Here is a 14,230-nt window from a genome sequence, read left to right as displayed (position 1 = left end):
TACTGTCATAGGCACCACCACCATGTGTGGGTTGGTTATCTACTGTCATAGACACCACCATGTGTGGGTTGGTTATCCATACTGTCATAGACACCACCACAATGTGTGGGCTGGTTATCTATACTGTCATAGACACCATGTGTGGGTTGGTTATCTATACTGTCATAGACACCACCACCATGTGTGGGCTGGTTATCCATACTGTCATAGACAACATGTGTGGGTTGGTTATCCATACTGTCCTAGACACCACCACCATGTGTGGGCTGGTTATCTATACTGTCATAGACACCATGTGTGGGCTGGTTATCTATACTGTCATAGACACCACCACCATGTGTGGGTTGATTATCCATACTGTCATAGACACCACCACCATGTGTGGGTTGGTTATCCATACTGTCATAGACACCACCATGTGTGGGCTGGTTATCTATACTGTCATAGACACCACCATGTGTGGGCTGGTTATCTACTGTCATAGACACCACCATGTGTGGGCTGGTTATCCATACTGTCATAGACACCATGTGTGGGTTGGTTATCCATACTGTCCTAGACACCACCACCATGTGTGGGCTGGTTATCCATACTGTCATAGACAACATGTGTGGGTTGGTTATCCATACTGTCCTAGACACCACCACCATGTGTGGGCTGGTTATCCATACTGTCATAGACACCATGTGTGGGCTGGTTACCATGTGTGGGTTGGTTATCTATACTGTCATAGACACCATGTGTGGGCTGGTTATCTATACTGTCATAGACCACCACCATGTGTGGGTTGGTTATCTATACTGTCATAGACACCACCACCATGTGTGGGCTGGTTATCCATACTGTCATAGACACCACCACCATGTGTGGGCTGGTTATCTACTGTCATAGACACCACCATGTGTGGGTTGGTTATCCATACTGTCATAGACACCACCACCATGTGTGGGCTGGTTATCTATACTGTCATAGACACCACCATGTGTGGGCTGGTTATCTATACTGTCATAGACACCACCATGTGTGGGCTGGTTATATACTGTCATAGACACCACCATGTGTGGGCTGGTTATCTATACTGTCATAGACACCACCATGTGTGGGCTGGTTATCTATACTGTCATAGACACCACCATGTGTGGGCTGGTTATCTATACTGTCATAGACACCATGTGTGGGCTGGTTATCTATACTGTCATAGACACCACCATGTGTGGGCTGGTTATCTATACTGTCATAGACACCACCATGTGTGGGCTGGTTATCTATACTGTCATAGACACCACCATGTGTGGGCTGGTTATCTATACTGTCATAGACACCACCACCATGTGTGGGTTGGTTATCTACTGTCATAGACACCACCATGTGTGGGCTGGTTATCCATACTGTCATAGACACCACCATGTGTGGGCTGGTTATCTATACTGTCATAGACACCACCATGTGTGGGTTGGTTATCTATACTGTCATAGACAACATGTGTGGGCTGGTTATCCATACTGTCATAGGCACCACCACCATGTGTGGGCTGGTTATCTATACTGTCATAGACACCACCACCATGTGTGGGCTGGTTATCTATACTGTCATAGACACCATGTGTGGGCTGGTTATCTATACTGTCATAGACACCATGTGTGGGCTGGTTATCTATACTGTCATAGACACCATGTGTGGGCTGGTTATCTATACTGTCATAGACACCATGTGTGGGCTGGTTATCTATACTGTCATAGACACCATGTGTGGGCTGGTTATCTATACTGTCATAGACACCATGTGTGGGCTGGTTATCTATACTGTCATAGACACCATGTGTGGGCTGGTTATCTATACTGTCATAGACACCACCACCATGTGTGGGCTGGTTATCTATACTGTCATAGACACCACCATGTGTGGGCTGGTTATCTATACTGTCATAGACACCATGTGTGGGCTGGTTATCTATACTGTCATAGACACCATGTGTGGGCTGGTTATCTATACTGGTTATCTGGTTATACTATCATAGTGTGGGCTGGTTACCACCATGTGTGGGCTGGTTATCCATACTGTCATAGACACCATGTGTGGGCTGGTTATCATACTGTCATAGACACCACACCATGTGTGGGCTGGTTATCTATACTGTCATAGACACCACCATGTGTGGGCTGGTTATCTATACTGTCATAGACACACCACCATGTGTGGGCTGGTTATCTATACTGTCATAGACACCACCATGTGTGGGCTGGTTATCTATACTGTCATAGACACCACCACCATGTGTGGGCTGGTTATCCATACTGTCATAGACACACCACCATGTGTGGGCTGGTTATCTATACTGTCATAGACACCATGTGTGGGCTGGTTATCTATACTGTCATAGACACCATGTGTGGGCTGGTTATCTATACTGTCATAGACACCACCATGTGTGGGCTGGTTATCCATACTGTCATAGACCACCATGTGTGGGCTGGTTATCTATACTGTCATAGACACACCACCATGTGTGGGCTGGTTATCCATACTGTCATAAACACCACCACCATGTGTGGGCTGGTTATCTATACTGTCATAGACACCATGTGTGGGCTGGTTATCTATACTGTCATAGACACCACCATGTGTGGGCTGGTTATCTATACTGTCATAGACACCACCACCATGTGTGGGCTGGTTATCTATACTGTCATAGACACCACCATGTGTGGGCTGGTTATCCATACTGTCATAGACACCACCATGTGTGGGCTGGTTATCTATACTGTCATAGACACCACCATGTGTGGGTTGGTTATCTATACTGTCATAGACACCATGTGTGGGCTGGTTATCCATACTGTCATAGGCACCACCACCATGTGTGGGTTGGTTATCTACTGTCATAGACACCACCATGTGTGGGTTGGTTATCTATACTGTCATAGACACCACCATGTGTGGGTTGGTTATCCATACTGTCATAGACACCACCATGTGTGGGTTGGTTATCCATACTGTCATAGACACCACCATGTGTGGGTTGGTTATCCATACTGTCATAGACACCACCACATGTGTGGGCTGGTTATCTATACTGTCATAGACACCACCATGTGTGGGCTGGTTATCTATACTGTCATAGACACACCATGTGTGGGCTGGTTATCCATACTGTCATAGACACACCATGTGTGGGCTGGTTATCCATACTGTCATAGACACCACCATGTGTGGGCTGGTTATCTATACTGTCATAGACACCACACACATAGACACCATGTGTGGGCTGGTTATCCATACTGTCATAGACACCACCATGTGTGGGCTGGTTATCTATACTGTCATAGACACCACCATGTGTGGGCTGGTTATCTACTGTCATAGACACACCACCATGTGTGGGTTGGTTATCCATAATGTCCTAGACACCACCACCATGTGTGGGTTGGTTATCTACTGTCATAGACACCACCATGTGTGGGTTGGTTATCTACTGTCATAGACACCAACATGTGTGGGTTGGTTATCCATACTGTCATAGACACCATGTGTGGGCTGGTTATCTATACTGTCATAGACACCACCATGTGACACCATGTGTGGGCTGGTTATCTATACTGTCATAGACACCACCACCATGTGTGGGCTGGTTATCTATACTGTCATAGACACCATGTGTGGGCTGGTTATCTATACTGTCATAGACACCACCATGTGTGGGCTGGTTATCTATACTGTCATAGACACCATGTGTGGGCTGGTTATCTATACTATCATAGACACCATGTGTGGGCTGGTTATCTATACTGTCATAGACACCACCATGTGTGGGCTGGTTATCTATACTGTCATAGACACCACCACCATGTGTGGGCTGGTTATCTATACTGTCATAGACACACCACCATGTGTGGGCTGGTTATCCATACTGTCATAGACACCACCATGTGTGGGCTGGTTATCCATACTGTCATAGACACACCACCATGTGTGGGCTGGTTATCCATACTGTCATAGACACCATGTGTGGGCTGGTTATCCATACTGTCATAGACACCATGTGTGGGCTGGTTATCATACTGTCATAGACACCACACCATGTGTGGGCTGGTTATCCATACTGTCATAGACACCATGTGTGGGCTGGTTATCTATACTGTCATAGACACCACCACCATGTGTGGGCTGGTTATCTATACTGTCATAGACACACCACCATGTGTGGGCTGGTTATCCATACTGTCATAGACACCATGTGTGGGCTGGTTATCTATACTGTCATAGACACCATGTGTGGGCTGGTTATTATCTGTCATACTGTCATAGACACCATGTGTGGGCTGGTTATCTATACTGTCATAGACACCATGTGTGGGCTGGTTATCCATACTGTCATAGACACCATGTGTGGGCTGGTTATCTATACTGTCATAGACACCATGTGTGGGCTGGTTATCCATACTGTCATAGACACCATGTGTGGGCTGGTTATCTATACTGTCATAGACACCATGTGTGGGCTGGTTATCTATACTGTCATAGACACCATGTGTGGGCTGGTTATCCATACTGTCATAGACACCATGTGTGGGCTGGTTATCTATACTGTCATAGACACCATGTGTGGGCTGGTTATCCATACTGTCATAGACACCATGTGTGGGCTGGTTATCCATACTGTCATAAACACCACCACCATGTGTGGGCTGGTTATCTATACTGTCATAGACACCATGTGTGGGCTGGTTATCTATACTGTCATAGACACCATGTGTGGGCTGGTTATCTATACTGTCATAGACACCACCACCATGTGTGGGCTGGTTATCTATACTGTCATAGACACCATGTGTGGGCTGGTTATCCATACTGTCATAGACACCATGTGTGGGCTGGTTATCTATACTGTCATAGACACCACCACCATGTGGGCTGGTTATCTATACTGTCATAGACACCATGTGTGGGCTGGTTATCTATACTGTCATAGACACCATGTGTGGGCTGGTTATCTATACTGTCATAGACACCACACCATGTGTGGGCTGGTTATCTATACTGTCATAGACACCATGTGTGGGCTGGTTATCTATACTGTCATAGACACCACCACCATGTGTGGGCTGGTTATCCATACTGTCATAGACACCATGTGTGGGCTGGTTATCTATACTGTCATAGACACCATGTGTGGGCTGGTTATCTATACTGTCATAGACACCATGTGTGGGCTGGTTATCTATACTGTCATAGACACCATGTGTGGGCTGGTTATCCATACTGTCATAGACACCATGTGTGGGCTGGTTATCTATACTGTCATAGACACCACCACCATGTGTGGGTTGGTTATCCATACTGTCATAGACACCACCATGTGTGGGCTGGTTATCATACTGTCATAGACACCACCACCATGTGTGGGCTGGTTATCTATACTGTCATAGACACCACCACCATGTGTGGGCTGGTTATCTATACTGTCATAGACACCATGTGTGGGCTGGTTATCCATACTGTCATAGACACCACCACCATGTGTGGGCTGGTTATCCATACTGTCATAGACACCACCACCATGTGTGGGCTGGTTATCCATACTGTCATAGACACCACCACCATGTGTGGGCTGGTTATCTATACTGTCATAGACACCATGTGTGGGCTGGTTATCCATACTGTCATAGACACCATGTGTGGGCTGGTTATCTATACTGTCATAGACACCAAGTGTGGGCTGGTTATCTATACTGTCATAGACACCACCACCATGTGTGGGCTGGTTATCCATACTGTACCACCTGTCTGGTTATATACTGTCATACCACCATGTGTGGGCTGGTTATCCATACTGTCATAGACACCATGTGTGGGCTCATACTGTCATAGACACCATGTGTGGGCTGGTTATCTATACTGTCATAGACACCATGTGTGGGCTGGTTATCTATACTGTCATAGACACCATGTGTGGGCTGGTTATCTATACTGTCATAGACACCACCACCATGTGTGGGCTGGTTATCTATACTGTCATAGACACCATGTGTGGGCTGGTTATCTATACTGTCATAGACACCATGTGTGGGCTGGTTATCCATACTGTCATAGACACCATGTGTGGGCTGGTTATCCATACTGTCATAGACACCATGTGTGGGCTGGTTATCTATACTGTCATAGACACCACCACCATGTGTGGGCTGGTTATCTATACTGTCATAGACACCATGTGTGGGCTGGTTATCTATACTGTCATAGACACCACCACCATGTGTGGGCTGGTTATCCATACTGTCATAGACACCACCACCATGTGTGGGCTGGTTATCTATACTGTCATAGACACCATGTGTGGGCTGGTTATCTATACTGTCATAGACACCACCATGTGTGGGCTGGTTATCTATACTGTCATAGACACCACCACCATGTGTGGGCTGGTTATCTATACTGTCATAGACACCACCACCATGTGTGGGCTGGTTATCCATACTGTCATAGACACCACCACCATGTGTGGGCTGGTTATCTATACTGTCATAGACACCATGTGTGGGCTGGTTATCCATACTGTCATAGACACCATGTGTGGGCTGGTTATCCATACTGTCATAGACACCATGTGTGGGCTGGTTATCCATACTGTCATAGACACCACCACCATGTGTGGGCTGGTTATCCATACTGTCATAAACACCACCACCATGTGTGGGCTGGTTATCTATACTGTCATATGTGACTGGTTATCATACTGTCATAGACACCATGTGTGGGCTGGTTATCTATACTGTCATAGACACCACCACCATGTGTGGGCTGGTTATCTATACTGTCATAGACACCACCACCATGTGTGGGCTGGTTATCTATACTGTCATAGACACCATGTGTGGGCTGGTTATCTATACTGTCATAGACACCATGTGTGGGCTGGTTATCTATACTGTCATAGACACCATGTGTGGGCTGGTTATCTATACTGTCATAGACACCACCACCATGTGTGGGCTGGTTATCTATACTGTCATAGACACCACCACCATGTGTGGGCTGGTTATCTATACTGTCATAGACACCATGTGTGGGCTGGTTATCTATACTGTCATAGACACCATGTGTGGGCTGGTTATCTATACTGTCATAGACACCACCACCATGTGTGGGCTGGTTATCTATACTGTCATAGACACCACCATGTGTGGGCTGGTTATCCATACTGTCATAGACACCACCACCATGTGTGGGCTGGTTATCTATACTGTCATAGACACCATGTGTGGGCTGGTTATCTATACTGTCATAGACACCATGTGTGGGCTGGTTATCTATACTGTCATAGACACCACCATGTGTGGGCTGGTTATCTATACTGTCATAGACACCATGTGTGGGCTGGTTATCCATACTGTCATAGACACCATGTGTGGGCTGGTTATCTATACTGTCATAGACACCATGTGTGGGCTGGTTATCCATACTGTCATAGACACCATGTGTGGGCTGGTTATCCATACTGTCATAGACACCATGTGTGGGCTGGTTATCCATACTGTCATAGACACCACCACCATGTGTGGGCTGGTTATCTATACTGTCATAGACACCACCATGTGTGGGCTGGTTATCCATACTGTCATAGACACCACCACCATGTGTGGGCTGGTTATCCATACTGTCATAGACACCACCACCATGTGTGGGCTGGTTATCCATACTGTCATAGACACCATGTGTGGGCTGGTTATCCATACTGTCATAGACACCATGTGTGGGCTGGTTATCTATACTGTCATAGACACCATGTGTGGGCTGGTTATCCATACTGTCATAGACACCATGTGTGGGCTGGTTATCTATACTGTCATAGACACCACCATGTGTGGGCTGGTTATCTATACTGTCATAGACACCACCACCATGTGTGGGCTGGTTATCTATACTGTCATAGACACCATGTGTGGGCTGGTTATCCATACTGTCATAGACACCATGTGTGGGCTGGTTATCTATACTGTCATAGACACCATGTGTGGGCTGGTTATCTATACTGTCATAGACACCATGTGTGGGCTGGTTATCTATACTGTCATAGACACCATGTGTGGGCTGGTTATCCATACTGTCATAGACACCATGTGTGGGCTGGTTATCTATACTGGGCTGGTTATCTATACTGTCATAGACACCACCATGTGTGGGCTGGTTATCTATACTGTCATAGACACCATGTGTGGGCTGGTTATCCACTGTCATAGACACCATGTGTGGGCTGGTTATCTATACTGTCATAGACACTGGTTATCCACCATGTGTGGGCTGGTTATCTATACTGTCATAGACACCACCACCATGTGTGGGCTGGTTATCCATACTGTCATAGACACCACCACCATGTGTGGGCTGGTTATCCATACTGTCATAAACACCACCACCATGTGTGGGCTGGTTATCTATACTGTCATAGACACCATGTGTGGGCTGGTTATCTATACTGTCATAGACACCATGTGTGGGCTGGTTATCTATACTGTCATAGACACCACCACCATGTGTGGGCTGGTTATCTATACTGTCATAGACACCATGTGTGGGCTGGTTATCCATACTGTCATAGACACCACCACCATGTGTGGGCTGGTTATCCATACTGTCATAGACACCATGTGTGGGCTGGTTATCCATACTGTCATAGACACCATGTGTGGGCTGGTTATCCATACTGTCATAGACACCATGTGTGGGCTGGTTATCTATACTGTCATAGACACCACCACCATGTGTGGGCTGGTTATCTATACTGTCATAGACACCATGTGTGGGCTGGTTATCTATACTGTCATAGACACCACCTATACTATCATAGACACCATGTGTGGGCTGGTTATCTATACTGTCATAGACACCATGTGTGGGCTGGTTATCTATACTGTCATAGACACCATGTGTGGGCTGGTTATCTATACTGTCATAGACACCATGTGTGGGCTGGTTATCTATACTGTCATAGACACCACCACCATGTGTGGGCTGGTTATCTATACTGTCATAGACACCATGTGTGGGCTGGTTATCTATACTGTCATAGACACCACCACCATGTGTGGGCTGGTTATCTATACTGTCATAGACACCACCACCATGTGTGGGCTGGTTATCTATACTATCATAGACACCATGTGTGGGCTGGTTATCACCATGACACCACCATGTGTGGGCTGGTTATCTATACTATCATAGACAACACCATGTGTGGGCTGGTTATCTATACTGTCGTAGACACCACCACCATGTGTGGGCTGGTTATCTATACTGTCATAGACACCACCATGTGTGGGCTGGTTATCTATACTGTCATAGACACCACCACCATGTGTGGGTTGGTTATCCATACTGTCATAGACACCACCACAATGTGTGGGCTGGTTATATATACTGTCATAGACACCACCATGTGTGGGCTGGTTATCTATACTGTCATAGACACCACCATGTGTGGGCTGGTTATCTACTGTCATAGACACCACCATGTGTGGGCTGGTTATCTATACTGTCATAGACACCACACCATGTGTGGTCATGGTTATCCATACTGTCTGTCACCATGTGTGGGCTGGTTATCTATACTGTCAGACACCATGTGTGGGCTGGTTATCCATACTGTCATACACCATGTGTGGGTTGGTTATCCATACTGTCATAGACACCACCACCATGTGTGGGCTGGTTATCCATACTGTCATAGACACCACCATGTGTGGGCTGGTTATCTATACTGTCATAGACACCATGTGTGGGCTGGTTATCTATACTGTCATAGACACCACCATGTGTGGGTTGGTTATCTATACTGTCATAGACACCATGTGTGGGCTGGTTATCCATACTGTCATAGGCACCACCACCATGTGTGGGTTGGTTATCTACTGTCATAGACACCACCACAATGTGTGGGCTGGTTATCTATACTGTCATAGACACCACCACCATGTGTGGGCTGGTTATCTATACTGTCATAGACACCACCATGTGTGGGCTGGTTATCCATACTGTCATAGACACCATGTGTGGGCTGGTTATCCATACTGTCATAGACACCATGTGTGGGCTGGTTATCTATACTGTCATAGACACCACCACCATGTGTGGGCTGGTTATCTATACTGTCATAGACACCATGTGTGGGCTGGTTATCCATACTGTCATAGACACCATGTGTGGGCTGGTTATCTATACTGTCATAGACACCATGTGTGGGCTGGTTATCCATACTGTCATAGACACCATGTGTGGGCTGGTTATCTATACTGTCATAGACACCATGTGTGGGCTGGTTATCTATACTGTCATAGACACCATGTGTGGGCTGGTTATCTATACTGTCATAGACACCACCACCATGTGTGGGCTGGTTATCTATACTGTCATAGACACCATGTGTGGGCTGGTTATCCATACTGTCATAGACACCATGTGTGGGCTGGTTATCTATACTGTCATAGACACCACCACCATGTGTGGGCTGGTTATCTATACTGTCATAGACACCACACCATGTGTGGGCTGGTTATCTATACTGTCATAGACACCATGTGTGGGCTGGTTATCTATACTGTCATAGACACCACCATGTGTGGGCTGGTTATCTATACTGTCATAGACACCACCATGTGTGGGCTGGTTATCTATACTATCATAGACACCACCATGTGTGGGCTGGTTATCCATACTGTCATAGACACCACCACCATGTGTGGGCTGGTTATCTATACTGTCATAGACACCATGTGTGGGTTGGTTATCTGTACTGTCATAGACACCACCACCATGTGTGGGTTGGTTATCCATACTGTCATAGACACCACCACCATGTGTGGGCTGGTTATCTATACTGTCATAGACACCACCATGTGTGGGTTGGTTATCCATACTGTCATAGACACCACCACCATGTGTGGGTTGGTTATCCATACTGTCATAGACACCACCATGTGTGGGCTGGTTATCTATACTGTCATAGACACCACCATGTGTGGGCTGGTTATCTACTGTCATAGACACCACCACCATGTGTGGGTTGGTTATCCATACTGTCATAGACACCACCACCATGTGTGGGCTGGTTATCTACTGTCATAGACACCACCATGTGTGGGCTGGTTATCCATACTGTCATAGACACCACCATGTGTGGGCTGGTTATCCATACTGTCATAGACACCACCACCATGTGTGGGCTGGTTATCATACTGTCATAGACACCACCATGTGTGGGCTGGTTATCTATACTGTCATAGACACCATGTGTGGGCTGGTTATCCATACTGTCATAGACACCATGTGTGGGCTGGTTATCCATACTGTCATAGACACCATGTGTGGGCTGGTTATCTATACTGTCATAGACACCACCACCATGTGTGGGCTGGTTATCTATACTGTCATAGACACCACCACCATGTGTGGGCTGGTTATCTATACTGTCATAGACACCATGTGTGGGCTGGTTATCTATACTGTCATAGACACCATGTGTGGGCTGGTTATCCATACTGTCATAGACACCATGTGTGGGCCATACTGTCATAGACACCATGTGTGGGCTGGTTATCTATACTGTCATAGACACACCCTGGTTATCTATACTGTCATAGACACCATGTGTGGGCTGGTTATCTATACTGTCATAGACACCACCACCATGTGGGCTGGTTATCCATACTGTCATAGACACCATGTGTGGGCTGGTTATCCATACTGTCATAGACACCACCACCATGTGTGGGCTGGTTATCTATACTGTCATAGACACCACCACCATGTGTGGGCTGGTTATCTATACTGTCATAGACACCATGTGTGGGCTGGTTATCCATACTGTCATAGACACCACCACCATGTGTGGGCTGGTTATCCATACTGTCATAGACACCACCACCATGTGTGGGCTGGTTATCTATACTGTCATAGACACCATGTGTGGGCTGGTTATCCATACTGTCATAGACACCACCACCATGTGTGGGCTGGTTATCTATACTGTCATAGACACCACCACCATGTGTGGGCTGGTGGGTTGGTTATCTACTGTCATAGACACCACCACCATGTGTGGGCTGGTTATCTATACTGTCATAGACACCACCATGTGTGGGTTGGTTATCTATACTGTCATAGACACCATGTGTGGGCTGGTTATCCATACTGTCATAGGCACCACCACCATGTGTGGGTTGGTTATCTACTGTCATAGACACCACCATGTGTGGGTTGGTTATCCATAATGTCCTAGACACCACCACCATGTGTGGGTTGGTTATCTACTGTCATAGACACCACCATGTGTGGGTTGGTTATCTACTGTCATAGACACCAACATGTGTGGGTTGGTTATCCATACTGTCATAGACACCATGTGTGGGCTGGTTATCTATACTGTCATAGACACCAACACCATGTGTGGGTTGGTTATCTATACTGTCATAGACACCGCCATGTGTGGGCTGGTTATCTACTGTCATAGACACCACCATGTGTGGGCTGGTTATCTATACTGTCATAGACACCACCATGTGTGGGTTGGTTATCTATACTGTCATAGACACCACCATGTGTGGGTTGGTTATCTATACTGTCATAGACACCACCATGTGTGGGCTGGTTATCTATACTGTCATAGACACCACCACCATGTGTGGGCTGGTTATCTATACTGTCATGTGGGCTGGTTATAGACACCACCATGTGTGGGCTGGTTATCTATACTGTCATAGACACCATGTGTGGGCTGGTTATCTATACTGTCATAGACACCACCACCATGTGTGGGCTGGTTATCTATACTGTCATAGACACCACCACCATGTGTGGGCTGGTTATCCATACTGTCATAGACACCACCACCATGTGTGGGCTGGTTATCTATACTGTCATAGACACCATGTGTGGGCTGGTTATCACCACCATGTGTGGGCTGGTTATCTATACTGTCATAGACACCACCACCATGTGTGGGCTGGTTATCTATACTGTCATAGACACCATGTGTGGGCTGGTTATCCATACTGTCATAGACACCATGTGTGGGCTGGTTATCTATACTGTCATAGACACCATGTGTGGGCTGGTTATCCATACTGTCATAGACACCATGTGTGGGCTGGTTATCCATACTGTCATAGACACCATGTGTGGGCTGGTTATCTATACTGTCATAGACACCACCACCATGTGTGGGCTGGTTATCTATACTGTCATAGACACCATGTGTGGGCTGGTTATCTATACTGTCATAGACACCACCACCATGTGTGGGCTGGTTATCTATACTGTCATAGACACCATGTGTGGGCTGGTTATCCATACTGTCATAGACACCACCACCATGTGTGGGCTGGTTATCCATACTGTCATAGACACCACCACCATGTGTGGGCTGGTTATCTATACTGTCATAGACACCATGTGTGGGCTGGTTATCCATACTGTCATAGACACCATGTGTGGGCTGGTTATCCATACTGTCATAGACACCACCACCATGTGTGGGCTGGTTATCTATACTGTCATAGACACCACACCATGTGTGGGCTGGTTATCTATACTGTCATAGACACCACCACCATGTGTGGGCTGGTTATCTATACTGTCATAGACACCATGTGTGGGCTGGTTATCCATACTGTCATAGACACCATGTGTGGGCTGGTTATCCATACTGTCATAGACACCATGTGTGGGCTGGTTATCCATACTGTCATAGACACCACCACCATGTGTGGGCTGGTTATCTATACTGTCATAGACACCATGTGTGGGCTGGTTATCTATACTGTCATAGACACCATGTGTGGGCTGGTTATCCATACTGTCATAGACACCATGTGTGGGCTGGTTATCTATACTGTCATAGACACCATGTGTGGGCTGGTTATCTATACTGTCATAGACACCACCACCATGTGTGGGCTGGTTATCCATACTGTCATAGACACCACCACCATGTGTGGGCTGGTTATCTATACTGTCATAGACACCATGTGTGGGCTGGTTATCTATACTGTCATAGACACCATGTGTGGGCTGGTTATCTATACTGTCATAGACACCATGTGTGGGCTGGTTATCTATACTGTCATAGACACCATGTGTGGGCTGGTTATCTATACTGTCATAGACACCATGTGTGGGCTGGTTATCTATACTGTCATAGACACCATGTGTGGGCTGGTTATCTATACTGTCATAGACA

Source organism: Oncorhynchus keta, chromosome 4 (assembly GCF_023373465.1).
Source record: "Oncorhynchus keta strain PuntledgeMale-10-30-2019 chromosome 4, Oket_V2, whole genome shotgun sequence".
Taxonomy (NCBI): domain Eukaryota; kingdom Metazoa; phylum Chordata; class Actinopteri; order Salmoniformes; family Salmonidae; genus Oncorhynchus; species Oncorhynchus keta.
This window is presented reverse-complemented; position numbering follows the sequence as displayed.